Source organism: Pipistrellus kuhlii, unplaced genomic scaffold, assembly GCF_014108245.1.
Source record: "Pipistrellus kuhlii isolate mPipKuh1 unplaced genomic scaffold, mPipKuh1.p scaffold_m20_p_2, whole genome shotgun sequence".
In the NCBI taxonomy this organism is placed as follows: Eukaryota; Metazoa; Chordata; class Mammalia; order Chiroptera; family Vespertilionidae; genus Pipistrellus; species Pipistrellus kuhlii.
The window spans coordinates 58,350,923-58,367,559 of NW_023425515.1; the positions used below are offsets into that span (position 1 = coordinate 58,350,923).

The 16,637-nt window shown below is 43.3% G+C and overlaps 1 protein-coding gene across 11 annotated transcripts in view; it reads left to right on the forward strand.

Annotated features, from left to right (window-relative positions):
* ZBTB20 (zinc finger and BTB domain containing 20) overlaps window positions 1-16,637 on the forward strand; it is an 821,112-nt gene that overhangs the window by 726,469 nt on the left and 78,006 nt on the right. For all 11 annotated transcript variants that reach the window (XM_045583975.1, XM_036444509.2, XM_045583978.1 and 8 more), the window contains one exon: window positions 13,567-13,667. The gene's annotated coding sequence lies outside the window, so the exon portion shown is untranslated. The remainder of the gene's footprint in view (window positions 1-13,566; window positions 13,668-16,637) is intronic.

A 16,637-nucleotide genomic window follows, 5' to 3' on the forward strand; every position in this document is an offset into this window, starting at 1 on the left:
AGGAAGTAAGCGGCAGGGCCTAGCCCCATAGGCCACATCCCACCCCTGTGGTTCTCTTGTTATGCGGGGTGGTTTCAAGATCCCTACTGTTCTGCATTTGAATATTTGTGAGAAAAACCTAGAACTCATTTCCTCCAGAAACCTCATCTGTGTATGGCACGGTGGAGAGCAGTGTAGAGGATTTATTATCCACTCCAGCCGGATTTTCAGGTGGGATACTGGGACGTGAGTAATCTCCTTCCTCTTCGTCTCCCTTCCTCTTTTTTTTTTTTTTTTTTTTTTTTTTTTTAATGCTTTTTCTGTCTCTTCTGCTTCTATTCAAAATTCTTTTGCTTATTGATTTGGATAATATTCCAAAAAGAAATAGGCAGCGTTAAATCCCATTTTGAGGGAACACACAGCCATCCTGACATATGACTGTATCCATATGGCTTTTTCTATTTCTAAACATCTGAAGAGCATGCAGAATAGCCCAGGTGCTGGTCTTCAAAGCGGGTGCGTCCTAGGACATTCTTTGCTGAGGTAGCCTCATTCACGGTTTCATGATGTTGGACAGTCCAAACAGGGAGGCAAGTTTTCCTTCTGCGACCAAGCCCAAATGAGTGGCAAGATGTAATCTCCACCTGTGATTCCCATAAACTCCTCCCCTGTCTAATGTACATGGTGTCCAGAGCTTGGGAATACACAGTCAAAAATATATCTGCAGTGATATTTCTTAAGGATGGCTAAGACCAGCCAGTGAGGAAACGAAGACAGGAATGTTACAGATTTGTGTTCTTTTCTTACCTCCTACACCTTTTAATTTGCTATCTAGAGCCTGTTGTTTTGGTGGGTTTGTTTGTTTGTTTGTTTGTTTTGGTGGTTGTTTTTTTTTTGTGTGTGTGTGTGTGTTTTTGTTTTTTTTTTTTTTACCAAATTAGTGATTTACAGAAAAACTTCATAATTTTCTAAGAGTCCTTTTTTCAGTCTGTCCTATTGTTATTTGGTGTTTTCTTTGGTAATCACCTTAGCGGGTGGCTGAGTGGGGATCATGTATAGAAAGACCTCATCATGTCTTACAAGGCAGAGATTATGTTCATGAGAAAAATACAAGCCTACAGACTCAGGATTCTCTCTGCCAAAGTGGCTCAGGTAACAGTGCCCAAAACCGGGTAGCCTGCAGAGTGGGGTCATTGAAGCTACCTTCTCTGTTGTTTTTCCTTCTCTGGACTTTTGTGCAATGACTGTAGCCAAGAACCATTGGAATAGCTATCTCTGGTCAAACAAAAAGGAGAGGAGAAAAAAAGTCTTTTGAAAATTAAACCTAATTGGTGCAAACTAGTAGCCAATCTAAGGAAACTGCTAACCTACCCCCAACCCCCTACACTTGCCTTCCCATCTTTGGGTTTTTAATATAGTAGTAGTGTGTTAGAGAACGAGTTTGTCTGGTATGTTTGGGGTTCCTTGCTGTTCAAATACTGTGAAGAAGAATGCTTGTTTTCTTTTTTTTTTAATATATTTTATTGATTTTGTTCAGAGAGGAAGGGAGAAAGATAAGAGAATTAGAAACATCGATGAGAGAGAGTCATCGATGAGCTGCCTCTTGCACACCCCCTACTGGGGATATGCCTGCAACCAAGGTACATGCCCTTGACCGGAATCGAACCTGGGACCTTTCAGTCCCCAAGCCGACACTCTATCCATTGAGCCAAACCGGTTTGGGCAGAATGCTTGTTTTCTACAGTTAATTAAACTAGCTCAGTTAAAAATATCGGTCATCAGGCCCAGTGATGCATCATTATTCAATATATTTTAAAATCCAAATAAAATCAATTGTTCTGGCCCCTTTCTCCCTCTGCCTCCTCCCTGCCTGTCTCGCTTTACTGTGAAGCATTGGGAGTAGTGTGTATCTGTGTAGGGGTGTGTGTGTGTGTGTGTGTGTGTGTCTGGGAGGAAGACAGACTCCCTACCTGTAAATGGCTTGCTATTATTAGACGTTCAGTTAGCAGGGGTTATGTAAGACAATTGAAGCTCTGTTTTTTAACAGAGACATGATTCATGCTGCTTGTAGTAACAGTAACCACCTCCAAACGAGACAGAAACCAGACGCAGACAAAGGCTGGAGAAATCAATGCCGGCGCAGTACAGCCACTCTGCTGATGCCCTCTGCCTCTCCGTCAGAGCACTCGGGGAGCAGGAGAGGAGGCTCTGCTCAGGCTGGGCCTTTTCTGTCTCCTCGGGCTGCCAAGTTGAACCGTGTGAGCTGGAATTGTGTGCACGAGAAAACCAGGCCCCAGAGCAATGGTGTCTGACCTGCCCCTGCTCTCCCAGTGTGCCTGACACACCTGGGGGAGCAGTGGTGGTTCAGGATGCTCTGTAGCTTCTACTCAGAAAGGCTGGAACCTGAGTGTTTGGCTCAGCTGCTGAGCTAACTTTGCTCAAGTGGTGCTCTGCAGCGTTGCTAGGAGAGAGGGCAGGAGTGGGGTTGGAGCTGGTGCCAATGCTTTAGTACAGCTTCTCACAGAACCTGAGTGGAAGTGGCCTGGCCATCAGCCCCCCACACAGGTAACTCTTTCCTCCTTCCTCCGGCCGGCAGCACTCCTGAGGCTGCACCCATTCGTCGCCTCACAGAGGGCAAAGCACTTTCAAGTGCATCAGCTTATTTAACCTCGTGACTTTGAGATAGGCAGAGCACGCACCATTCACCACTGCTGTTCTACAGGTGAGAGGTTACGCATTGTGAAGGGAATCATGTCATTCAATGACTCCTTGTTCGTGGTTTTAGAGGGTTCAGAAAAGTTAGTGACTTTACAGCATCACACGGCTAGTTCTTATCAGGTCCAGGAAGAAGAGGCCAACATGTGATTCTCCATCTAGTGCCCTGCTCCTCAGAGGTGCTACAATACTTGTTGACAACTGTGGCTTGTATGTGTGTGTGTTGGGGAGGGGGGATGCGAAGGGAGACCTGAGTCCCTACTGAAAACTTTGGTTTTAGACTAAGCACCTCTGCTCATTAGCTGGGAAACTGAAACCTCCCTTTCCCTCTCCTCAATCTTCTCATCTATGTAACACCTGATGGGGAAAACTCATTTCTTAAAGTGTTTGTGAAAGTAGCACACAACCTTTAATGTATCTAGACCAGTGAAAAACATTGCCAATAGTACCTCATCTCCACTGTGGGTGACACCCAGGAGAGAGGTGGAGAGATCTCAGACTTCACCCAGAACATAAAAAAGTAAACATCTGTTTTTATAACAAAAAGAAGAAACTATACTACTTAACTGCAGAAACTGGCTCTCAGATGACAGCAGCCTGACCCAGTGGCCCATAACACATCCCAGAGGCAGGCCACCCTTCATTTCCATGTAAATATGTAAACTGTCCAGACAGGCAACTCTAAACAGGGGCAGGATAGAAAAATATCTAAGCCATTTAGCTTTACCCACCGAATAGCCCCCACAATAAAAAGTCCAGTTTTAAAAACACTTATTAATTGGTTACTGATACTAATAAATTATCTACTGTGTGGTTAGGAATTTTAACTAAGGACCAACACAGAATTTTCTATTTTAGAATTTGTACCATTAGCCTACTATTTTTCACATATTACAAAATATAGTCTACACCTATTTGAAAGTAAAGGTAAACATTCTCACTTATAAATAGTTCTTAATTAAATCTTTTGTTTGGGTACCACTTTGTATATTGGTACAAAAAGGTAGCAAAATATTTCACAGGCTGTACTTTCATGAAATGCATCCTCTGCTAGTACATGAAAATCATTTGTTGCTGTAGTTGTAAGGAAGAAAGCTAACCTCTTCTCTCAGAATAAAACTCCCTGGTTAGGCATCAAGACACCAAATTTCTAATCCTAACTTCACTACAAATTCACTTTCAGGAAACCCATTAAGTCCCAATTTCAGGAAACATCTGATCTGGAAAACTCAAAGCCTCTTAATATCTGCATGTTGCACACTCACCTGAGCATACACCTACTCTGTGCTCATGTGATGTGGCCATAAAAGAACTTTAGGGAAAGATGGAGATTCAGAGCGTGGGGCTTACAGATTGTACTAGTGGCAGCCAAGTTGCCTTGACTTCCCCAGACTGATCCAGAGACAGAGGTTGGGCAGCAGGAGCATATTCTGTACCTTATTGCCAAGTCCTCTGTATACAAGGCATAGGGATAGGCAGTGGATCCTCACACAAGACTGCCCCCAATTTCCTCGCATAGGAAACAGCCTTTTTCAGTGATCACGAGTAGTGATCTTATCATTAGACAGGCATTTATTCCACTGGTTCCTTTCATGAGTCCTTTGTTGTTCCCAGATAATCCTACAATTCTCCCATTTGGTGTCAACTAATGCAAATTCTTATTTGTATCTGAGAATAGATCCACCTTTGCTCTTCCAGATGTAGCTTTTATCTCTCCAAAGCACTCACATTATCATTTGCAGAAGTGATAATGTGATGGTGAGCAGTGTTTCTTCCCAACAAGATGGTGGTACGTCCTTCCTGGGTCTGCAACATCCTAGTGTCCCAATAGCTACAGAAACCAAGTTCCCATCTGCCAGACCCCACTGTCATCCATTTTTGTGTATGGCAATCATTAACATGTTGTTAGCCCCATACTATGCACAAAGTGTATGCTAGGTGCTGAAGTTTCAGAAATTTATAAAATAAGTTCCTTAGAGAATGTACAGACTCACCTATAAGGTAGGAAATAAGCGTTAAGCTATAGCCATTTGTCTAAATGCTAAGTGAGTGGCGGCAGCCTATATGGGCCAAAGTAATTTTCAGGGGAAAAGTTTCAGAAGGGATACATGCTCTAACATGGGCCTTGAAGGAGGGGTGAGGCCTAGCTGAGAAAAAAATAAAGTTATAGAGACATTCCAAGCAGCCAAAATATTCAGGGGCTCAGAGATACATTTGTGCTCTATAGGTTAACTGCTTAGACCAAATGGAAAGAAAATCTGAGAGGGCTTATTTGACATAGATTCAGTGAACTTACATATCCAGGCTAAAGAATTTGGAACCATGTCCTGCTGGTGTGCTCAGTGGTTGAGCATCAACCTATGGACTAGGAGGTCACAGTTCAATGCCCAGTCAGGAACATACAGTTGAGAGCTCAATCCCCAGTGGGAGCCATGCAGGAGGCAGCCAATCAATGATTCTCATCCTTGATGTTTCTATCTTTCTCTCCCCCTCCCTTCCTCTCTGAAATCAATAAAAATATATTTTTAAAAGAATTTGGAACCAGAGGAAATCCATTAAAGCATATTTTCTCTAATATAATCTAGGGTTAATAAGTGTTCCATTAAAAAGGGTGGGAATTGAGGGAGAGATCTGTAATCCAACAAATGTGAACAATGCACCTTTAATATTCTTATGTGCATTGTGAGTTTGCAAGAAGGACATAGAGTATGCAGTGTTTCCTACATTTGTCTGACCAAAGAACCTTTTTTGAGATGCATCGTCAAGTTCTAGTGTTCTATAAAACTCCCTTTGAGATAAACCACCTGGAATGATTTATAAGGGCAGGAGTTGAAGGCAGAGCCATCTCTCACTGTTATGAGTGGATATGTCATCAACAACAGAGAAGAAGATAAAACTGATGGAACCAAAGGGAAAGCTAAAAATGAGAAGTAGAAAGGATAACCTCCAAGATAGGAAGAGAATATGGAAAGAGGTATAGATATATCTTGAGGAAACCAAATGGTGAAAATTCAGAGGTATTGGAGAAGGAGATGAGAGCCTAGTATGAGTTCACCACACTGGATGGTCAAGATCCTCTTACTAATGTAGGAGGGAATGTTATCAACTGAAAAAGAGAATGGAACTTGATAAAGTAGGCTATATTAAGAGAAAACTAGTATAGGCTTGTCCTTCAAAACCACACCAAATAGGAATGAAAGTTCAGATGGCATGCATGTATAGGGTTTTCTAACAGTGGGAGGGAATGGTAAGTTTTGATATAGATTCATGGGTGAAGAACATAAGAAGTGGTCACGTATATAGAAGATCAGGGAACAAGGAAATCCAGAGGGTGATTGAGAGCAGTGTTAGAATGGTTGGGTAAAGTCAGACTGACAAAGACATCCAGTGAAGCCAGTAGTGGCCTACTGATGGACATAGTGGAAAGACTGGATTTAGACATTCAGGAAGAGGAGTTCTCAAACTGGGGTCGGAACATTTGCATCAAAGGTGAAGTGTTAAAAATGTAAATTGGAATTAAAATGATAATTAAAAGTAGCAAGAGAAAATGATGATAAAGATCTGTTGAAAAATAATGGTAGTATGTTTTTGGATTGAAGTGTCCATCAAAATAGAGAAAACAAATCAAGTGTAGGCTTCGAAGAAGGATAAAAATGGCTTCAAGAAGGCATTAGAGGACCAGGATGGAGAATCTAGTATGAGCCTATGCTGAGGACCTCAAATGAAGAGTAGAAAGAAGGCAGGAGGTCATTGGTTTAGTGACTACAGGTTAGGTATAGTTCAGACCTAGAGCTTATGATTACCTGGCTGTGAACCCTGTTTTGCTATGCTCTGACTTCTATGGCAAATTACCTCACCTGTCATGTTAAGCATCAGTTTCCACATCTAAAAAATTAGAATATAATTTCCATCCCTAAGGGTGATTACAAAAATAATGTCAAACAGTGTGTGAAAAGTGCCCAGCACAGGACCTGCCACACAGTGTGATGAAGCAGGAAAAGAGACATAGCCTTCACTGGGGAGACAGTGACATTGTGTTCTCCAGTATAATGCCATTTCAGTGTTCTTGGTACCGGTTTTTCTATTTAGGCACAAACTGCAATAATTAGTCCAGAAAACATACTCAGTGCAAGGGGCAAGGCATAACACCAATAACATGCTGCACCATAAATGGTGCTCGTGTTGGAATCCTCATCACAGAGTTACAATAACCAGGACCTGGGGCTGGCTTTCCTGAGCAGGGAGATTCCACTGTCAAATGACTTAGAGAGGGGGTTTCCATCATCAGGTATTCATGAAACCAGACAAATCACTATCAGACGTATATATGTATGCATATATGTGTATATATTGAGATATGTGTATATAGCTCACCTGACCCCAAAGATCCCTAATTTAAAAACAAGAATCAAAAGTACCTGACAGTGCGAAGGCTCCTAGGATGTGCAAATCTTATTAACAGAGTCTGTGAATTGTCAAAGAGGAATCAAGAGATCTCTATGGAGAAAATTAACATAGATTTAATGTGACAAAACAGTGGGCCCTTCTATTGGCAGGGCCATCCCCGGGGTCTCCAAAACATCCAAGGTATTTCTTCTGGACATGGGTATTAACTAATGGTTAATTAAGGAGCTGCATCTCCTTGAAGTAAAACATTTATTATAGCCTCGCAAAGCTGAGGCTGGGCTCCAGAGTGGTTTGTCTGGTTCGATGCCTGTAGTGCCTTGATTCATTAAATGGTTTTCTCACCAGTTTCCAGAAAGGTGGGATTTGTGAGGTAGACTTGGGAATTCGTTTTAGGTAATTAGTTAAACAGTTAAAAGTCAAATAGATTTCTTTAACAGGTTTAATGGTTTAACAGGTTGATGAGCCACTTAATTCCCACATCTTTCTGCTCAAGGGACTATTTAGAATTTTAAGGGACCTTCAAAATCCTAAAATCCACCTCCTTTGTTACACATGGAAAAGCTAAACCACCTAGAGGTAAAATGACTCATCCAAGGTCATCCAGCTATTTCTAGGATTTTACTTTTTTTCTCTATTCCTACTCCTTTGAACTCTCCTTCCCTTTCTCTCTGACCAACATTCTGGTCCCCACAACTACCTCTTTGCTGATTATTTCTTGGATTGACCCTTGTTTTATGAAATTCTCTGTGCCTAAAATTATAATATAGTGGGTATTTGCCAGTTAGTAACCCCTCACCACTAATTCATCTCTACATTTGGGACGAAGAGAGGAGGGAAGTGGCATAATTTTAAATTTACTGTGATCTTTGAGTCAGCTTTATCTACACCTGGGAATTGCTGTTAGACAATTAAGATTAGTAAAGCACATTGAATTTCTCAGAGGAAAGGTGTTATTTGAATTACTACCAGATAATTATTGTTAAAAATAACAATAATATAAAAAATAGGAACTTTACATGTTAGAGACATTACCATTTTAATTTCCAATGTGGGGAGGAAAGCCCTGAGGGACCTAGAAATTATTTTTTTTTTTTTCATAATATGCTCTATGCCGGAAACTCCTCAAGTTCTGTCTAATGCCTGATGACCTGACACACTGCCCCAGAATCAGAAGGCAGTCAAGCCTTGCGAGCTGTTAGCCAAGTTGTTCAGCTTGACCTGCTCCTTAAACACAGCCCTAGGTGGGAAGGCCAGTGTCAGATGCCAGACCTGTGGTGCCATACCAGTGTCAGCAGCCTCACCTGGGAGCTCCTTAGAAGTGCAGAATTCACCTCCACCATTCCAGTTTGAGAAGACCGCTGTAAGGTAGAGAAGACTTCTCATCTTCTGATAAGGAGCTAGGAAGAAGCCAAATGTATTGACAATTTCTGAAAGAGTTCCTTCACCAGAGGTCTGTGCTCTCACTTCTTTCAGGGGCTTTGAGTCATCATGGAAACAGCATAAGCATCTTTCTTGCACCAAGATCACAGTGGGTACTAGAATGCGTCCATGCTGGGTTGGAAGAGTTGCTGTATAGTGGGGGGGAAAGCACAGATTTAGAGTCAGAAAGGTCTGGGTTTGACTATACACAGCTTCCTAATCTTGAAATGGTTATTTAAGCTCTCTGAGCCTTACTTTTCCTCATCTGCGAAATGGATATGGTAACGCCTACAGCATGACATTACTGTGAGGGTCAAATGAGAATATATTTGCATATCAAAATGCCTGGCATGGTCCCTGACATTTAGAGGTCTAATAAATGGCAGCTATTATTGTTACTATTATTATTTTTGTAAGCTTTAGTCATGAAGGCCCCGGTTGTCACTTTAGAATGACTTGGTGTGGATTCTAAAGAATGGGAATAAGACCTCTGCAGGAAGTGCCTCACAGTAATATATGGCCGTGTGTTACATAACAACTCTGCTCCCCAAGGACTTCCAAGACAGAGCTGCAGAGATGTCAGAAACACAGGCGGGAATGGAAAGGACTCCAGTCTCCTGCCTTTGACACCAGCAAGAGCTGTGCCAGCTGGGTTCCCAGAGCAGACTATTACAGGGATGATGTAAGAGGCAAGGAGCACAGCTGTATTTCTGATTATGGGAGGCATGTGCGGCCCCACAGCCTCTCAAAACTATCTTTTGCCTTTAAAACTGTGACTACACTGGTTATGGAAATCATTGAAAAAGAATAAATGTGAAACTTCATGAAGTCATTTTCACTGAGTCTTTTTTTTTTTAATTTTTTTTTTAAATACATTTTATTGATTTTACACAGAGAGGAATTGAGAGGGACAGAGAGTTAGAAATGTCGATGAGAGAGAAACATTGACCAGCTGCCTCTTGCACACCCCCTACTGGGGATGTGCCCGCAACCAAGGTACATGCCCTTGCCCGGAATCAAACCCGGGACCTTTCAGTCCGCAGGCTGACGCTCTATCCACTGAGCCAAACCGGTCCCGGCTTCACTGAGTCTTTTTTAGAGGAGAACCACCCTTTAAACTAGGGGTGTCGAACTCAATCAGAGAAGGGGCCAAAATCTAAAATCCAGCCTAAATCGCGGGCCGAATGGTTTACTGAACAGTCATAAACTGTCATTGTGATGGAAACGCAGCGGAGTGCAGTGATGACAGCGCGGTTCGGGCCAAATTGCAAGGCCTGGCGGGACGGATTTGGCCCGCGGGCCTTGTGTTTGACACATGTGCTTTAAACAATAGAACACGACACACCATGTGGCAATTCTGATTAATAGACCCTCAGGTGTGTGCTAAAGCATGAGAGGAAAGAAGAAGAGGATAGGTGACAATTTGCTAAAAAAAAAAAAAAAAAAGAAAAGAAGATCATAACGACATGATGTAGGATTGAGAAAGAGGAGTTGGATTGGGGAACGGAGAGATTATGTTTCCATTTAATTATAAAATGCACAATTCAAATCAAATGCTAGGCATATTTAGAATGTACACTCATCTAATTACACAATAAAATTGTAGGCTTCCAGACAATGTTTCACTGCAATGTACTAGACATATCGATCAGTGATTTCCCTCATTGTTTTAATGTAGTTGCTAGGGGAGAAAAGACCAGGCTTGTCTGGTGAAGTGTTGATGGCCTGTCCAGCCATGTGATGGTTTAGTAAGAAGAGCTCTATGAAGAGCTTTTGAGCCCCATTTACTGTTTATGTGGCTCCTGGGGTGTGGAGAGTTAATGGACATTTCGGTGCATAGCATGGCTCTACCGTACTGGCTGCAAAGAGTGTGATTAATAGTGCCAAGCTGTCCTCTGGCGAGTAGTGGTGAGCAAAGTACTCACCTGGGAGTCAGAGGAAGTCCTGTCCTTCTGTAGGCTGCCATTTAAAGGCTGAATTTTTGTGGCCAAGGAAAAACTACTGTGATTTCTTAACTTGGGTAAACAGTGTTATCCCCACAGGGTGTTAGGTTCGGCTTTCTCATCTTTGGGTGAGAGAAAATGACTCTGAGGATAGAGATGAGATTAAACAATTAATGTTTCTTCTACCACAAGAGGAGAACAAGGGAAGGAAATTAGAAGACATGGGAGGAGTCATCGGCATATATCTAGAAGTAAATTCGTGATCTAACGGAAAAAAATAAGTAAAACTTCAAAGTTGTAAATACTGGGCAAAACTAGATTGAAAAGAAGTGTTGAGGTGCCATAATAGCAAAATTGCCAATAGTCCGTGTTTCCATAAGGTCATAAATTTAAGCATAGAATTGCTGCAGCATGTTCTCACCAAGAACTTCAGCTGAACCCATTGAGTTTGCAAAGCGTGAGAAATTCCTTCATTCTGGTTTTCACCCTGAGTTTATCGCCCCAGTGGTATCTGCAATATTATAGTGATTGTTTCTGCTGATACTGTTAGAAAGGTATGCTTCCTTGTTCTTTAAATCCACCTCATTTTTAAAACATTATTTAACTATACATAGATAATTATGAGTTCGGTTTATTTAAGTGAAGCAAAATTCTTTATCTCTTGGACCCTCGCATATCCTTACAGGTGATACACTCCCTACCCCTGAGTTGATCTTGTCTGGTCAATGCTGATGGTCTGCTGGGCCTATTGGTGCTGAGCAAGCACTGAGAGATGGTTAGAGGCTTGAGAGCTTTTATATAAGTTATCATTGAGCAAGTTGGTACCTTTAATCTCCTCATCTGATAAAATGAGGGGTTGGAGTAGATGAGCTTAAAGGTCTTTCCAATTCAGTCTTAGCTTCCATTGACTCTAAACAAGAGTCTTTTTTTCCTTTTAAATGCAGTTCAGCAGACATCAGCTGAGTGCAAACCTGTGTGCTGGGCTTTGCACAATACAGGGCATACAAAGTAAAAACTATCTCTGCTTTCAAGGGGGTTAGAGATGGGGGAGATATAGTAAACAAATAATCAATAGAATGTACAAAGAGCTTAGTGCAGAAGTGCTTCAGGATTCAAGTACTTAGTGCAAAAGTGCCTCAGAATTCACTTTCCTTTTGGGAAATTCTTCATAACTGAGGTAGCATTTAGATGGCCCTTGAAGATATGTGGACATTGAGAAAGGGGAGCATCACCATGCACATGGTGGGAAGGGGTGGGACTTCGCAGCAGTGGAGAATGGACTGTAGACCTAAGACTAGGAAATTGGGTTGGGGCCATGTTTTGGGGCCTTGAATGCCAAACTGAGAAGTAAGCAAATAAGCAAAGAAGTGATATGTTTGAAGTGGTACTTTAGAGAAAGGAATGCAATATTGATTATGAAGGATGGACTAGTGGTAAAGAGAATCTAGAGCACATGTGTCAAACACAAGGCCCACGGGCCAAATCCGTCCCGCCAGGCCTTGCAATGTGGCCCGCACCGCGCTGTCATCACTGCACTCCGCTGTGTTTCCATCGCAATGACAGTTTATGACTGTTCAGTAAACCATTCAGCCCGCGATTTAGGCTGGATTTTAGATTTTGGCCCCTTCTCTGATTGAGTTCGACACCCCTAATCTAGAGGAAGTGAAGGCAGTTAGGAGGCTCCCTAAGTAATCCTGGTAACAGGTGATCAGTGTTGGGATAGAAAGCAGGTATTGATTAAGGAATCACAGCCTGAGTAAAAACCACAGAACTTGGCAGCCGATTTGATTTGGGAAGCAAAGGAAAGGAGATGTTGGAGAAGATCCCTCCATTGTATGTCCAAGTAACTGGAGAAAGATGGTACCTTCTCCAGGAGAGAAGGAGGCTGGAGAAGGAATATATTTATTTTAAACAGAAAATAAATTCTGTTTAAAACTTTCTGAATTTGAAATGCTCTTGCAATATTTCATGGAGTATTCATCTTTTCCAGGTGTGTATATAAACACTGAATGAATGAATGAGCCCATTACCAGCAGTTATTTAGACAAATAACTGGAGCTCTGTAGACAAAAGCAAACACTGAAGATAGCAGTGTGGATGTTCTCTGTGGAAAATGGATTGTTGAGATCATGGGGAGTGGGTGGAGGCAAAGCCTGAGGAGAGAATCTTGAGGAATATCTAAGCTTAGGAACAGGCCAAAGAAGACCAGCCAGTGAGGGAGGCAGAAAAGAGAACTGAAGATAGGAGGAAGTCAGAGTAATGCAGGGTCCCTATGAGAAGGGAGGAGGGCTTTAGGGATCATTTCAGCCCAATGTGGCCAAAGATGCAAAACCTGGGGAAAGGCCTCTGAGTTGTGGCTCTGAAACAGGTGGTAGTTCATTCAGTAGCTCCTGAGGCTGAACTCCACAGATTAGAGGACATGGAGCCTTTGCAGTGAACGGTACAAAAAAGTTAAGAGCTCAGAAATATGGCCAGGTCAGTGAGTGTCTTAAAAACAGGTAAGAACTGCCTAGCCAGTGTGGCTCAGTGGTTGAACATCAACCCATGCACCAAGAGGTCACCAGTTCCATCCTGATCAGGGCACATGCCTTGGTTACGGGCTTGATCCCTAGCAGGGGCTGTGCAAGAGGCAGCCAATAGATGTTTCTCATCATTGATCTTTCTCTCTTTATTCTCCCTCTAAAAATCAATAAAAATATATTTATTTTTAAAATGGGTAAAAATTGAGCACTAAAGAGAGACTGCAGCGGAATCAGGAACACTGGAAGAAGAGTGGGCTATGGCAAAGTTGACTGACACTCCCTCCTCTTCCCCATCCCTTTCCCTCCACCACAGCTTCCAACTAAAAACACAAAATCAGTTCCCCCTGAGCTGCCAGGGTGCTGCCAGTGCTGTCAGACCGCACAGGCCTGCAGGTAGGAACACTGAAAAGGGAGCCTGGAGGACATCCTCTCCAGCCCCTTCCCTGACTTGCCTCCTCTGGTGCCAAGGTGCTCACCAGCCTCTCAACCAAGTCTAGCTGTTCTGTGTCTACGGGAAGAGATGATCGCCGTAACCTGTTCACTCAGCAGCCTTCCTTTTGTTTGTCTCTCCTCTGATCTAGATGCAGCCGCGCTCTGTCCCCTGCCCCAATGAACATCTGCACTAGGCCCAAGCCTTGGAGTGATTTACCTGAAGAGTGACACCATTTGTTTGGAAACTACTGTGAGTACATTATGCTTCTGATGATAGGCCTCTTGGTTCACTGTAATTAAAACACACACACACACACACACACACACACACACACATACACACACACACACACAGAATTGTAAAAGCAGATGAAATTTTAGAGGGCTTCATCTGTTTGATGCAGTAAGGTAATCGGACTCAGTCCTGAGGCGCCTGCAGCAGTTCTCGGCTTCCAACCTGCAGTGCGCCCGTGGCAGCATCGTGCCCTCCTCTCCAGAGGGGGATGGGGGAGGGAGGCTGTGCCTAGCAGGACCTGAGGGCACTGTGCATGAGTGGTGCTGTTCTGCTTGCTCATCTGCTGCCTGAAGCAGAGGCAGCTCTCGCCACCTCACTGTGCCACTCTGCTGCACCTCACTGGAGCTTCATGCCACCCTGGTCAAATCCACGCCTGCTTTCCTCACCCATTTCTGTCTGTTGTCTGAGCATCTCTGTGCCTGTGCTGTTGTCTCCTTGCTACTCTCGGGGACCAAGGCCCACCCCGTGGGGCACTGGGCTCCTTCAGCCACATCTCTCAGCCTTTGTATCCAGCTCAGCTCTGCCATCAGAATGCATAGCTCGCGTACTAGGTTTAGTTCCCTCTGTAGCAGGCATGTATGTAGGAGCAGTACAGCTCTTCCAAGGCACGGTACAGAAATAAGTTGGTGTAGGAGATGGGACACCTATAGGAAAACACTGATGAGAGATTGATATCAAGTATTTATTAATCATTACTAAAATAACAGATGAATATTTTGCATGGGGGGTTCTTACTAGAAAAGGCAGGCATTTACATCACTTAGAGGCTATGCATGCAAAATAACGTAATTTCACACTTTGAAACAAAAACTTACTCTATGTGTCACAGTCACAAATTCTTCTATATGGCGTGAGGCAGGTGATGGGATAGTATTTTCCAGGCATCTCTGTTCCTGGAAAATGCTAAGCCTGGGAGGCTCACGCCCCTCCTAGGCTTCAGGTAGGGTTTTCACATTTTCATTTTCTATGTCTTTATAGCTATTCTGGCAAATATCAAACCCAAAGGGGTAATGCCAGAGGTTTTTGTCTTGTCTTGTTTTGTGTTGTGTTACTTTATATCTTAAATGTTTCGCCACCTGAGTTGTGATTGATGGTAGCAACCGTGCAGGTGGCAGGCAGGCCACCTGCCCGAATGGAGAGGGGGCCGTCGGAAGGCTCTGCAGTACAACGGGGCCAGCTGACTAGGGACTGAAGATGTGACACCAGATCAAGCAGAGTTCTTCATTTCCTACCTATGCAAGGAACATACTGTGTCAGCACCTTCCTTCATCCTCATGTTCAAGTGTAAGGTGTGCCTTAGGATCCCCACATCAGGTGTTTCTCTGAGCTTTTCTTCATCACGGAGTAACTGTGCCAGTGGGGGTAGCACAGGAGTACTGGGACGCAGGCAGGTGTTGAGGTATCTGTATCTTTTGGGAGAGGAGAGAGTCTCCACCACTCGCACCTCCCTGTGCTGCACAGAGCCGAGACCTAGATCCAGAAATCAGGACCGAAGGTTTCATGAAAATCACCATTCAGCCTGCAGGTCAGCATCTGTTCCTGCCATTGAAAGTATTTCACCTGAGCAGAAAGCTAGCACCTGCTTTCACATTCAACAGGTCCTAGAGAACAGACAGATTGGGTCCCCTTCTTGCAGCCTGTGCTTCTCAAAAGCTCAGCTTCCTCATATATGAAAGAGAAATAATGACAAAACTTGAAGTGACCTGCTAGGTGCAAAAAGCAAGAAGGTGATTAACGTATAAACATGTGGACTAATTACAAAGCTTTGTCCCTTCCTGTGGGTTGACAATGCCCTGGGCCGGGTCTCAAGGCTTTGGGATGGGTATAAAGGAGGTGTTAGATTTTAAAACCTACCCACTCCCACACTACTGAAAAAGCATGCCCAGGGCCCAGCCTACTTGCCTGGACTGCTGTAAAAATTAAATGAGGGAATGTATATATAGTGTCTGGTCCAGCAGAGATGAGTGTATTTACTCAGTCAGCTAAAATTCACTGGACATCTCATATGTGCCAGGCACTCCTCTAGACACCACAGTTATGGCAGCAAACAAACACCAACACCTGCTGTCATGGAGCTTACACTCCGTTTTCTTCTCCTGAAAATGGCAAACAGACAACATAGGTAGGTGGACGCTAAAAGGGAATTGATTCCCTTTTATTTTGCTGTGTCTTTCCTTCCAGAAAGTAAGATTGAGAAACAAAGGGTGAAGGAACGGAGAGGGAAAGAAGACTGTAGACATGTCTGATAGTCTCCCTCCATCCCCAATGGACACAAACAAAACCCCAGGACCACTCTCTGTCTTGATCTGTGGCCCGGAGGCTGGCCTTTCTGGACTCCGTTGCCCAGCTGTCTTCTCTTCTGGCTTCCCCTTGACTTTGGCCTAAAGGAGAGATCAGCGAGGTGTGAGAGTGGGAGGAGAGTGAGGCCACCTCATTATTAATCCAGCCTCTTCCCAGCCACGCCTGTCTTGCTCCTTCAGGGTAACGGTTTAAAGCTGAGATTTAACAGCTTCCCATGCTGTTAGTCCCTGATGCTCACCATCCCTTAAGGGTCCCTTAACCTCATTTGAACCTCAGTATAATCCTTTCATTGAACTCCCTTCAGTCCAAACCTTTGAGTATACCATCTGTTTCTTGCCAGGATCCTGCCTGATACAGTGGGGGAGATATACACTGAAAAACATTGTAAGTCAGCCTTGCCAAGAAGGTTAAAAAAAGAGAGAATAAAATGTTATATCACAAAAAAATCTTAAATTGATGTGAGAACATTAGACCAAGTAGTGAAAGAGTAAATTGTAAGAACACATGATGAGAGAGTGCCAAAGGTTGGTTTTAATGAATAGACCACAGTGCTCAGGTTTGATGGGCTTCCATAGGCCAAGGGTAGCCTGTTCAAGCATCAGCGTGAAGAAAGCTCTTGGTACA